This window comes from Phoca vitulina, unplaced genomic scaffold, assembly GCF_004348235.1.
Source record: "Phoca vitulina isolate PV1807 unplaced genomic scaffold, GSC_HSeal_1.0 scaffold57, whole genome shotgun sequence".
In the NCBI taxonomy this organism is placed as follows: domain Eukaryota; kingdom Metazoa; phylum Chordata; class Mammalia; order Carnivora; family Phocidae; genus Phoca; species Phoca vitulina.
The window spans coordinates 1746446-1758721 of NW_022589760.1; the positions used below are offsets into that span (position 1 = coordinate 1746446).

The 12276-nt window shown below is 40.2% G+C and overlaps 1 protein-coding gene across 3 annotated transcripts in view; it reads left to right on the top strand.

Moving 5' to 3' along the window:
* PCDH19 (protocadherin 19) overlaps positions 1-12276 on the top strand; it is a 141859-nt gene that overhangs the window by 125821 nt on the left and 3762 nt on the right. Inside the window, exon 7 of one of the 3 annotated variants that reach the window (XM_032389975.1) lies at positions 7042-7079. The exons of the other annotated variants lie outside the window; for them this stretch is intronic. The gene's annotated coding sequence lies outside the window, so the exon portion shown is untranslated. Of the gene's footprint in view, positions 1-7041; positions 7080-12276 lie in introns of those variants that run through there. 3 annotated transcript variants of the gene reach the window in all.

The following is a 12276-nucleotide window of genomic DNA, read 5'->3' on the forward strand; positions in this document are numbered from 1 at the left end:
AAGGAGGTAACCAGCCCTCGGCAGGGTCACTGGTGTTCAGGCCCAAAGGGTTCCTCTTGCCTTTTCCACTTCACGCAGTTGCCCACTCTCCAACTAAGAGGGGATTCTTCCTTCAATCAGGCTGTAGTCATTTCCTGAGTGCCTCCCCTCCTTCCCACCCCAGTTAATACCATTTTCTGACGAGAGAGCCCCATTCATATCCAGAATTGTAAAGACTTTTCTGGGTGGTACTTTAAACAAGAGCACTAAAACCATTCTTTAAGAATAACCATTTCAGGCCAACTTCACAGTGGGACTTCTCTGAAGAATTAATTTAAAAAAAAGGTGAGAAATAGTAGAAGCTGACAGCAGGAGAAAAGACAGTTTGAAACAAAGATGACCTGGCTGCCCCTTTGATGCCTTCTGGTTTGAAAGTGAGGCAACGAGGAGAGGCTCTGACTTTGCACATAACAAGGCTACAGTGTAAGTCCTGATAATCTTTCTTTATCCAAACTCTTGTTCTCTGGGACTTAGCACTTGGGCTGTAAGTATTCAATCTGGCTGCAACTGGCAGAAAAAAAAAATCCCAGTAGAGTAAAAAAAGGGGGCATGGCAGAACATTTCCAAAGGGTGCCTTTAGTGGCTAAAGGCTAACTTGCTTCAGCATGACCTATTCTTTCTGGATCATTAAAAAAAAGATCTCAAGGAAATCCACTGTTTCCCTGGATCTCCGGCTTCCTGTTATCTCTACCCACCTGTATTAAATTGAGAGTGCATCTCATTCCCCAGAATTAGCCCTAAAGCCCTAGCGATAGCCAGATACTTGACGCTGCAGTTTAACAGGTGTTACATCGGAATGTGAGCACAGACATGCTGGGACGAATGAAATCATATATGCAGATGTATATACAGATGTTCACACAGACTCACAGATGTTCATAAAGGTGTATTGGAAGGAGGCTGATCTGTCACTGACTTGGAGGCCATGAAGTCATAGGAGGCTATTATGAGTGCTTATGTGCTAGCCCACACCAAAAGTGTAAGGAAAAAAAGTATCTCTGACCCTCTTCCATTTACCTCTCTTTTTTTTTTTTTTTTTTTGGCCTCAAAAAGGAATGGCAACTCCTCCTTAAAATAAGATCCTTCAGGGAATGAGCAAGAAAAAAATAAGTTGTTGCATGATGAAGGGCATTCATACATGCAACACAAGTACATCCAAGGTCATGGACAACTACTGTACCTCTGCCAAAAGTGGGAGACTTGCCAGATTAGAGGCATAATCTCAAAACTATTCAAGTTTATAAAACAAAACAAAGCAAATTATTAAAATAATACACTTCTTCATTTTGGTGACAAAGTACTTGTGACTCACCTCAGATGTCATTGATTTTTGCTGTGTGTGGGGTCAAGAAACCATGGTGGGAAACTGCCTAAGAGGGCAGCTTCTGATAAGAGGTGTCAGCTGCTCTAGGGACGGACAGGACTCCCCATGTTCATTATTTTGGTTTTGGGGTATAGATATGCCACCACATGCAAGGGGATGGGACCCTTAACCTGCAAAACAAAATTCTCCAGGATGGGATCAGAGAGGTGTTCTCCTAGAGTTTTAGGTCCTAACGTTCCTTTATGTTGGCCCATGACCTCCTTGCATGTCTCACACTTCCGTCATGTGCTGCTTTTGATGTGGAGGAGGATGGGTGAGAAGTGACGTGATATTCTCTTAGTTACATGCAATTACTGGCAGGCTGGCTATACCCCTACCTCGTTCTCTCAATGATCAGTGCGCCGCAGGGAATCGGTCCACAGAACCCGGTGGGGAACCTCTGCTGTTTCTGCCCAAAGGTGAGGGGGAAACTGTGCTAGTGGCCCCAACATTTCCCTACTTTCCTTCTCCCTGTGTGTCAGTGTCTTTACTTCCCCCCAGGTGCCCAAAGCCTTAATTTTCCTTAGCTGTCCAGGTTTTCCAGTATGCTCCCCTCTCCCCAACCAGAGTTTTCTCTTCTCTTGTGATTGTCTCCCCCACTTCCTTTTCTACTCTAGATTATCTCTAAAATTTAGCCACATCCTGTTTTTTTTCCCCTAGAGTTCTTTTCTCTGCTAGGGTTCAAGGGAAGCCAGACTTTTATTGAGCATCTACTATGTGCCAAACACTTTCCAAATATCATCTCATTTTATCCTCACAGTGACCTTATGTAGTGGATGATGATATCTCCATTTTATATACACACAAATTGAAGTTTAGAGAGCTTAGGGGACTTGCCCAAGGTTACACAGCTACTAAGTAGCAGAGCTAGGATCCAAAACCATGTCTGTCTACTTAGAAATTATTACTCTTTTCAACTACTCTTAAGAGATAGGTAACCAACCTGATATGTTCTTCCTTACCAGAATATTAACAATGGATGCTAATGTCTTAAAACATATTGACATTTTAACTGAGATCTTTGAGAACCCAATGTCATGGTCCAAAGAAGTGATCACAACAGTGGGATTTTCAAGCCAGAACGCTTTTGATCAGCCTCACAGGCATCTCACTACTCTCTCTATACCCAGTGCCTGCCTTTCAAGTTGCATTAGTCATGCATGACAGGACTATGGCTCCTTTTAGAGTCTGTGCACTCTAGCTAGTCAACAGCCCTTGAAATGAAGGTCTGGTAACCCTATATTCATCTGTCCCTCTGAGTTTCAAGCAATCTGTCAAGGCTGTATTCATGTGTGTTACAGGTCAGCACAGCCGGAGTCAATCCCAATATATGTTCACAATAGGCCCTGGTGACTTTTTAGATCCAGAAAGTTGGTTGAGAATGAGGTGATAGTGGTAGGGGGGTGGGGAGGGGAGGCGTATTTGAAAAAGAAATTGAAACCCCAGTCTTTCGCAGGAGAGATATCAAGGAGTTAAAAAATGAGCTGGGAAAACTGGCTGAATCAGTTGTGAGCACTTGGCCGCCAGAGGCCTAGGAATTGGTTCGCATGCCTGCCTCATAGCTCAGGTGTAATTGAAGAGGTGTTGATAGGCCCCCAAGGGCCCTTTATCTGGTCCTTCTCAGTCAGCAAGGGCCTTGCCAGAGAGCTAAGCCTGGAGGTGAGGTCAGACAAGGAAAAAAATGGGAAGGGAGGAATGATTTCAATTACATGCATAAAGTCTGGTAATGAATTCATCAACTTCCCCAAAGAAGGCCTTGAGATAAAGAATTTAAAGACTAACCCATTTTAAAATTCCTGTTGCTGAAGTGTTCTCGTCCAGTTTGCCTTGGTGGCCCAGCCCTTTTTCAGTCTCGGATGTAGTTCTCAGGGTTTCAGATGTCAGAACTGAGTAACATGCAATTCTAAGCACTGAGATGCTTTATCAACACTATTCTACCATTCTTTTTTTTTTTTTTCTTTAGCAGAAAAATATGGAGTTTCAGAAACCAAGACAGAAGTATTTTATGTCCCCAAATTAACACATAGGAGCTTTTCCAAAAATGTCTGATAAACTTTCCTCATTCCCATTGCCACCACTGTAGTCTGGGCCATAGCATCCCTCATTTGGATGAATGAAATAGTCTTCGTAATTTGCCTCCTCCCATCTACCCTTTCTCTCTTTATCACATTCTTCACCCTGCAGCCAGAAGGATCTTACTAAAATACAATGCTGGTGAAATCACAACTCTGCTTAAAACCTCTCAATGGCTTCTCTCAAGATGAAGTCCAAACTCATTAACATGGACTAAAGTGCTTTTCTAATTTTTGAATTGCTCCCCACCGTAAGGAATGCATTTTGCATCATGACTTAGTATCACACGCATATAACTGAAACAAATATTTCACAAACAATACTCATCCTCGTTACCTGCAGTGCACTCTGAGATTTTCTATTCACATCTGTACGCCAACGGTCAGCAAACTTTTCCTGTGAAGGGCCAGATGGTAAATATTTTAGGTTTTGTGGGCCATAGAGTCTCTGTTGCAACTGCTAAACTTAACCATTGCAGTGGTGTACACAAATACTTTCATTTACAATTCCCAGGACTTTGTGAATCCCCCAAAGATCCCCCAGTTTTCAGATTCAAAACACCCCACACTCTGTCCCAGGTAGAAAGCACTCTAACTGGAGACATTTCAGTATCACACAGTGCCTTACTCACAGGTCCAGATCCTGAGCAGCTCCATACCAGTGTCCCCTTTATATCTCATACTTCATATTTTTCTTATATTTCTTCTCCTTGAAGTATTTATGAATGAGGTATTTGTCCAATCCTGATTAGCAGGCAATGAGAGAAAATAATTTTCACAATCACTAGTGAGAGGGGAAAAAAATCCAATGACTCACAAAACAAGCTCTATCCCTTTTCTCTTTTTCTTTCTCAACATATATAGTGCTCACATATATGTATGTAAATAAGTAAGTACATGCATATATATGAGAAGTAAAGCACAGCTTAACATAAGTTCAATCTCTATCCCAACTTCACAAAATGAATCTTTTCAAAGAATGCAACTTCGAGGAAGAAAGAGGTACCCTTGTTTCACAGCACATTAGTTTGACCTCTTAGATTATGTGGCCTCCAGACCTTATGCATTTTGAGGGAGAATGCTGAAGTTCAAATCTTATAGTTAGCTGTACAGTTGTTTCTTCATACAGTTTCTTTCCTGACTTCTCATTCTAGTGTTTACCATGGTGTTTAAGAAATTGAGCCAAATATTTTCCTCTTTAGCCTGTCTCTATCTTTCTCCTATCTTCCAAGTATTAATCCATATCTGAACTTCCTAAGAATTCTAGCTGTGTCCAACTGCCTTCTACACTGAGAAGTAGAAGGCAGTTTCATTCATGTATCATAACTCTAACTCTACAACCTTGAGCCCATTGCACATGGCCTGAGCTTTGAGGGGCCTAGGGAAAGCATCACTTCTGAATGCTTGCTGAGTACCAAACTTTTTGAAGAATGGATTGACAGTGGATTGGACACTGGGGAGATTAAGTAGAAAACTCTTGCTATAATCTAGGCATGAGGTATGAGGACCTTAATTAGGATAGTGACATTAGTACTAGAAAGAAAACTTGACAGGTCTTATTATATGATTAGAGGTGAAAGGGCAAGAATGAAAAGAGTTGGTAAATGGGAGAATTTATAATGGTCTGATTAGAGGAAGATGATCATATAGTACAATATTCTACCTGATCCCTCAACCTGCAGTCCTACCAACACACATATACACAGACATACGTACCTCTGTGGTTTCTAATTCATTTGTTCATTTAACAAGTATTAACTGAGCACTTACTACATGATAGGCCGTCTGCTAGGTGCTGGGGATATAATAATGAACAAAATATACAAAAACCTTTGTCCTCATAGAGTTTATATTCTGTGGGGGAGCACAGACAATAAATAAGATAAATGAGTACAATACATATTATGTCAGATTGTGATAAATGCTAAGGAAAGGAAAACAATCAGGCAGAAAAGGGGGATAGTAAGTGTTGGAGGTTACTGAAACTATAGTTAGGACAGCCATGGAAGACCTCACTAAGAAAGTAATTTTTGAGTAAGACCTAAAGAAACTGATTTAATAGCCACATGGGTATCTAGTCCCGAGATAGGAGGGAGGCATCTCGAGGTTTTGAACAAAGTAGTAATCCGACTCAAAATTTAACAGTATCACTCTGACCAATGGACTGCAGAAAGTCAAAAGCAGAAGCAGAAAGACCGATTTGGAAGCTACTGCAGTAATGCAGGCTAGAGAAAATGGTAGCTTGAATTGGAGCAATGGCCATAAAAAGGGTAAGAAGTGATCCAAGCTGGATACGTTCCTTACTGCCTCTTTGTAGCCAAGAGTGGGAATATCATTATCAAAAAAAAATAAACACTGAAGAGTGGCAAGAACAATTGTAAAATGCTAGGGAGGCATGAGGTCCTGGTGGGTAAGGCAGAATAGGGCCACATGGGAGAGAGAAGGCAGGCAATTACAATGTTTGAAATCAGTTTTCAGTATCAGGTGTTTCTGATTATACAGAGGGGCCGATATAGGCATGTTCCATGCCTTTCACGGTGTTGATCTCTTTGTAAGGTAACGTGATTTGCAGCATTTTGAAATAATAAACTTGTTCTTTTTTATATGTATAAATTAGGGAGATACTTGTTCTTCTACAAGCTCAATGAGGCAAAAGGAAATTCTAATTGGCCCTGGGAAAAATAATTAATGGGTCAGAAGAGCCCTTTTTTTTTTTTTGAGGAGTACTCCCTGCATGAGTGGACTATAGGCAAATCCCCTCTCTTTTCTGCTCCCTTATCAAGTGTGGAATGTTACTTCTGGAGTTCAGAACCATCTAAACAACTTACAATTCCTTCCTGTTGGCAGAAGGCTGGAAGCAGAATAAGGAGTATCTGCAAATTGTTTGGGCCTTGAGTTTTTTTATTATGAAAATCTTCAAACATACATAGTAGTTGAGAGAATAGTGTAATAAATGTGATGTCCCCATCATCCAGCTTTAATAATTATAAGTACACTTGGGCTTTGTATTTCATAGAAAATGAAGGGAAATGTGAAACCTGGGTTAAACTTTGTCTTTTGGAATTTTGACATTTTGATCTCCCTGCAGTCAGAAGGCTCAACATATGATTAGTCTGGTCCAGAAATAGGAAGCATCTCCAGGTTTTGCAGACTGAAGAACATCTGAGGGGAGAGAGAGGAGGAATGATAACTTTGGAAATTGGAAAAATTCTACAAAGGAAAAGTAGAAAACCCCAAGCTTTTGGTGGAACACAACCCTCCAGAGGTTATAAGGTTGGCATATTATGGCTAACTTCTTTTTCCCCGAAGTTTTCAGCTTTGTTTATTCATTCTACTTGGGGCTTTTCCTCTTTTTCTTTTGATGAAACACTAATTCACTGTTTTATTTTAGCATTGAAATCCATGGGAAAAGTAATATACTTTACCAATAGCTACTTTTCAGTCACTGTTTTTTATGCAGTGCATTTTACAGTGCATTGACTTTTTGAAGTTCAAGCTCTAGGTTGCTTGAAAGATGTAAGGTCTTTTTTTTTTTTTTAAAGATTTTTTATTTTATTTATTTGACAGAGAAAGAGAGACAACGAGAGAGGGAACACAAGCAGGGGGAGTCAGAGAGGGAGAAGCAGGCTTCCCGCGGAGCAGGGAGCCCGATGCGGGGCTCCATCCCGGGACCCTGGGATCATGACCTGAGCCGAAGGCAGACGCTTAACGACTGAGCTACCCAGGCGCCCCCAAGATGTAAGGTCTTTACAGTTTACTCTAGTGTTTTCTCATAAAATAATTCTCAAGCTTAACTTTGTGCCATCTTCACTACTCTTATCCCTGAATTTTGATTGTGTTGGGGGCAAAAAAAAAAGTTTCTGTGTGTGTGTGTGTGTGTGTGTGTGTGTGTGTGTGTGTGTGTGTCTAAGGATGCTTAGGAGGTTCTGGGATGGGGTGAGAGAGAAGAGAGAGTACTTACAAATGTTTCCACTCTTTTGGTCAGCAATTGCTGCCAAAAAGGGATCAAACTTATAAACACTGGTATAATTTTGCTTAGAAAATAGCTATTCTGACAGAAAGAACTCTGGTGTGGTTATATCTGGGAAAGTTATGCTCATTTGCCATAGACTGGGGTAGCGGTGTGGAGGACTAGGCTGGACGCTAGAACCTCCACCAGGTGGAGCTTGAGTTGACCATATGGTAGTTTTGTTTTTCAGTTGCTTAGTTTCAGATGGCGGGTCAAATATTTGGCCTGGATCAATCCCTCCTGAGGTCTCCAAAGGCAGCTGAAGATATTTTAAATCCCTCCCAACACTTTGTCAGGGAGCTGCACCTGGCTTTGATAAACCATGGAATAATGTGATCAAAACAGCAACCTCAGTCAGAAGGCAGTGAGAACAAGAAGGCTTTCCTTCCCAGGACCACATAAGAAAGACAATTGGACGTTTGGAAAACGCAAGGTGCCACTGAGTGGTGGTAGCACTTCTGAGACAGGCCTTCCTTGGCTCTCCTAACTGAAGTTTCAGTAACCCGCTAGATATTTACTATCCCCTTAGCATTTATCACAATCTGACACAATATACAGATGCTGGCCAGCAATGTGACACAGGTAAGAAAGATTTGCTAGGACTGAGGGCTTTCATTTTTTTATCTGACAACTCAGGCCCAACCCAAAGGAGGTGAGATTCAAAGACATTTCCGAGAAATAGACCTGATATGCAGATTGGCCCTATTTGACATTCCTAGGTATAGCTGGCTATATGGGGAGCAACTTCCCACATGGGGCCTTATGAATGGCACATCACAGAGTGACAGAGCTTAAATAAGATTAACCACTGTTTGTTGAGCATTTAGTATGTGCCAGGCACCATCAAAATGAGATATATGTGCTATGGTGAGCACTGTGAATTGTGTAAGACTGTTGAATCAGAGACCTGTACCTCTGAAACAAATAATACATTATATGTTAAAAAAAAAGAAGATAGGGCGCCTGGGTGGCTCAGTTGGTTAAGCGACTGCCTTCGGCTCAGGTCATGATCCTGGAGTCCCGGGATCGAGTCCCGCATCGGGCTCCCTGCTCAGCAGGGAGTCTGCTTCTCCCTCTGACCCTCCCCCCTCTCATGTGCTGTCTCTCTCATTCTCTCTCTCTCAAATAAATAAATAAAATCTTAAAAAAAAAAAAAAGATAGTAGGAAGGGAAAAATGAAGGGGGGGAATCGGAGGGGGGAGATGAACCATGAGAGACTATGGACTCTGAGAAACAAACTGAGTGTTTTAGGGGGGAGGGGAGTGGGGGGATGGGTTAGCCTGGTGATGGGTATTAAGGAGGACACTTCTGCATGGAGTACTGGGTGTTATACGCAAACAGTGAATCATGGAACACTACATCAAAAACTAATGATGTATGATGATTAACATAACATAATAAAATGAAATATATATATTGTTATTTAGTCCAGAAATGGGGTTCCAATACAAGTAGCCTTATCTGAAAACCCATGGTTTTAGCCAGCATGTTATATTTGATTTCTGAGCTGGAAGAGACCTTAGCAGTCATTCAACTCCCTAATTTTACAAATGAGGAAAATAAACCACAGGGAAGGGAAATGACTAGGCTGTAAGATCCACAGATCCATGAGGGCAGAGATCATAACTATTTTGCTTACCATTGTAGGACCCACTACCAATTTCAGGATCAAGCCTACAATATTGAATAGATATAGAATAAATTAGCGAAATGGAAGGTTTGAATCACGGATCTATGAGATCTCTTACATGTGTGATATTCGATTTCATTTGAGCCTCAGAAATTTTTCTTAATTACTAAAAGTGGGTACACAATATTTAATGCAGTGAGGGAGACCATGGGCATGAAAGGTCAAATTTCAGTAGCTTTACAGTCCCTCAGGATGGAGGACTGGCATAGACTAGAGGGACAACATTCATTTATTCATTCTACAAACAGTTTTAGAAGTCCTAACCTGTGCTAAGCACTGCACTAGGTCCCAATGGTACAGATGTAGATGACAGCTAATTTTCATGTATCTGTACATGGTCTGTTCTAAGTGCTTTATGTATAACCAGTCAGCATATTTGTATTGAACACATTGCATGCCAGGTATGTTCTGGGATGCATAATTGAACAAAAGAACAAAAATTCATGTCCTCATGGAACTTATACTCTAACCTTCATGACACATGTATGAGGTTGAATCTATCTTTAGGCCCATTTTATAGATGAAGAAGCTGAGACAGAGAGAGATAATTAACCTGTTCAAGATCACACTGACAGGAAGTGGCACAGCTGGGCTTACGCTAAGGTAGTAGTGTAGTTGTCAAGACTACTTTTTTTTTAAATTATGTTATGTTAATCACCATACATTACTTAACTATTGCCTTCTTTGCCTTTCAAAGAGGAATAAGAGCCTTTGCACTCAAGTGGCTGATGGACTATTTGGGCAGACTAGGCAAGAAAATTAATAGCGGTGTAACAAAAATAGCAGTAGCTAACACTTATTGAGGGCTTACTGTGTTTCTGTCTTTGTGTTAAGAGTTTGACATATTTTCTTTCATTTCATCCTCCTATCAACCTAAAGGATACATAACATGATGACCCTCATTTTACAGATGAAGCGATTGTTGGGCTCTACCTCCCATATCCTTAACTGTTATAATGGAGGGCTCGCCAAAGAAGTATTTAAAATACATTATCCAAATACATGAGCACAGTCCGACTTATAGAATAACAAAGTTGTAACCTCCTCGCCCTCAGCCTTTGTTTTTACTTACTTTCAAACCACTAATACCATATTTTGATCTTTGGTAGCTTGTCCCTACTGTAAGAGCTATGTGCTTTGCTGTGACAGTGTTCTCTGAAAGGCCACTTAAGTTAGCCACTCAGTTTCTGAGATATTGCTGGCCCGATGTCTCTAGAAGGTCTGCCAGATTTTATTGGTGCTGCAGGCTGCTGTCGTAACAGCAATTTTAGACTTAAAAAATTAAAAATTTGAAAAATTAAAAATTTAAATTTAAAAAATTTTAAATTTAAATTTAAAAATTTTTTAAAATGGAATTGTGTCCCTACGTGAAGAAGCAGCACGGTGTAGTGGCTAAACTTGTTATCTTTAGACTCTTACAGCCTAGAGTTCAAATCTAGTCTACTACCTCTTTCTAGCTTGGCAAGTTACTTAACCTTTCTATACCTTAGTTTCCTAGCACTTAAAGCAAATTCTAGAAGCTTTAAGAGGAGGGCAAATTCTATATTATAAAAAGGACTAGAACTACTTATTCTTTTCAGTGCTGTGCGTATGTGCGTGTGCATGTGTGAAAGCACAGACCCAATCTCACTGTCTCCAGTCTCCCCAGCCCAACTGGCTACAATATAAATAAATATTCTTCCCATTCATTCAGCCATCCTTTACGATTTTCCATTTAGAAAGTGCCATATAATAGAATCACACATAAAACTGCATTTCATATCTATCCTAATAATAAGAGTTCACTCTTGACCACATTTGTTAAAATGAATATCAAATAATGATTTTCCACTTATTGTCAAATGTTAGCCAACTTTGTATCCACCTCTAGTTATCATGTAACAGTTGAACATTAATATTTATTACTAGATGTTAGCAATTTTACAGAGCTTTGCTTCAAATGTTTGGTGCCTCACAATCTGTTGGCACAGAAAGTGTAACAAAGCAAATGACAGAAGAGCAGATTATAATGGAGTCTGATGGTTCATTTTTAAAAGGGAAACCTATTTCCAGAGAGAACATCTGCTCTTAATGCGGAATGCAGGGCCATAGCTGGAGCTGCTATACTTTTAGCAGATGGAAGTGGCGTGGACTGGAAATTCACAGAGCATGGGAGACTGAAGTTTGTCACCTCACCAGATTGTTTCCTAGATAGTTCCTTGTCTAGTAGCCTTGAACCTGAAAATGCCGAATGAGTGCACATTGTCTTCTGAGTAAAAAGACCTTCCCATGTGTCAATTTCAACATTACTCTTTTGTTGAGAAACTCATGGCTCAGACAGTTACATGTTTCTTTCTACTGTATACATGGGAAGATCACAGTCCATTTGTGGATGCGTTTGTAAGAATTGAATGATAAAGTCATGGCTATCACATATGGAAAGAACCTATCAAGACAACTAACTTCCCCCTAACCATGGCAGCATTGTTCCCTTAATAATCAGTCTGGCCTTTGTCCAGTTTCACTTTAAAGAGAAAGCATTTGCAATATTCCCTTTCACGTAAGACTGTTAACCTCCTGATTCTAATAGGCTTTCTTTCTTCCCTCTCCCCACCTTTTCTTGGTCAGTGGTTCTCTTAAGATAATGAGATCTATTCTGTGTTAAATTACTCAAAGATCTAAAAGTAAAACCTTGTTATAATATGACAGGACTGTGTTAAAAGAATATCATGTGATAGTAACTTTCCATTATGTCAACTCCCTATTGTGCCAAGAAGTGGAAAACCCAGAGCCTTTGACAAAACTACTCGTTCTTTAACAGCCTCACTTAAACATAGGTAGCTACATCCTAAGGGTTACATTTATTGCAATATATTTGTATTTTGAAAATGACAGTCAAAATGTGATTTGTAAACTCTTAAACTTTGTGCCAAAGTGTCATTCCTATCTCTACCAGGAAAGGACAATATATTTAATATATTTGACTTAGTACCTATGGCTGATGGGCTAGTAGACACTAGAAATATGTAGAGGGATAGGTTTAGATAAGAAAGGCTAGTAATTCACTCTCACTTATCAAATGATATTTCATTCAGAGTTATGAATAAGCCATAATAAACACAGT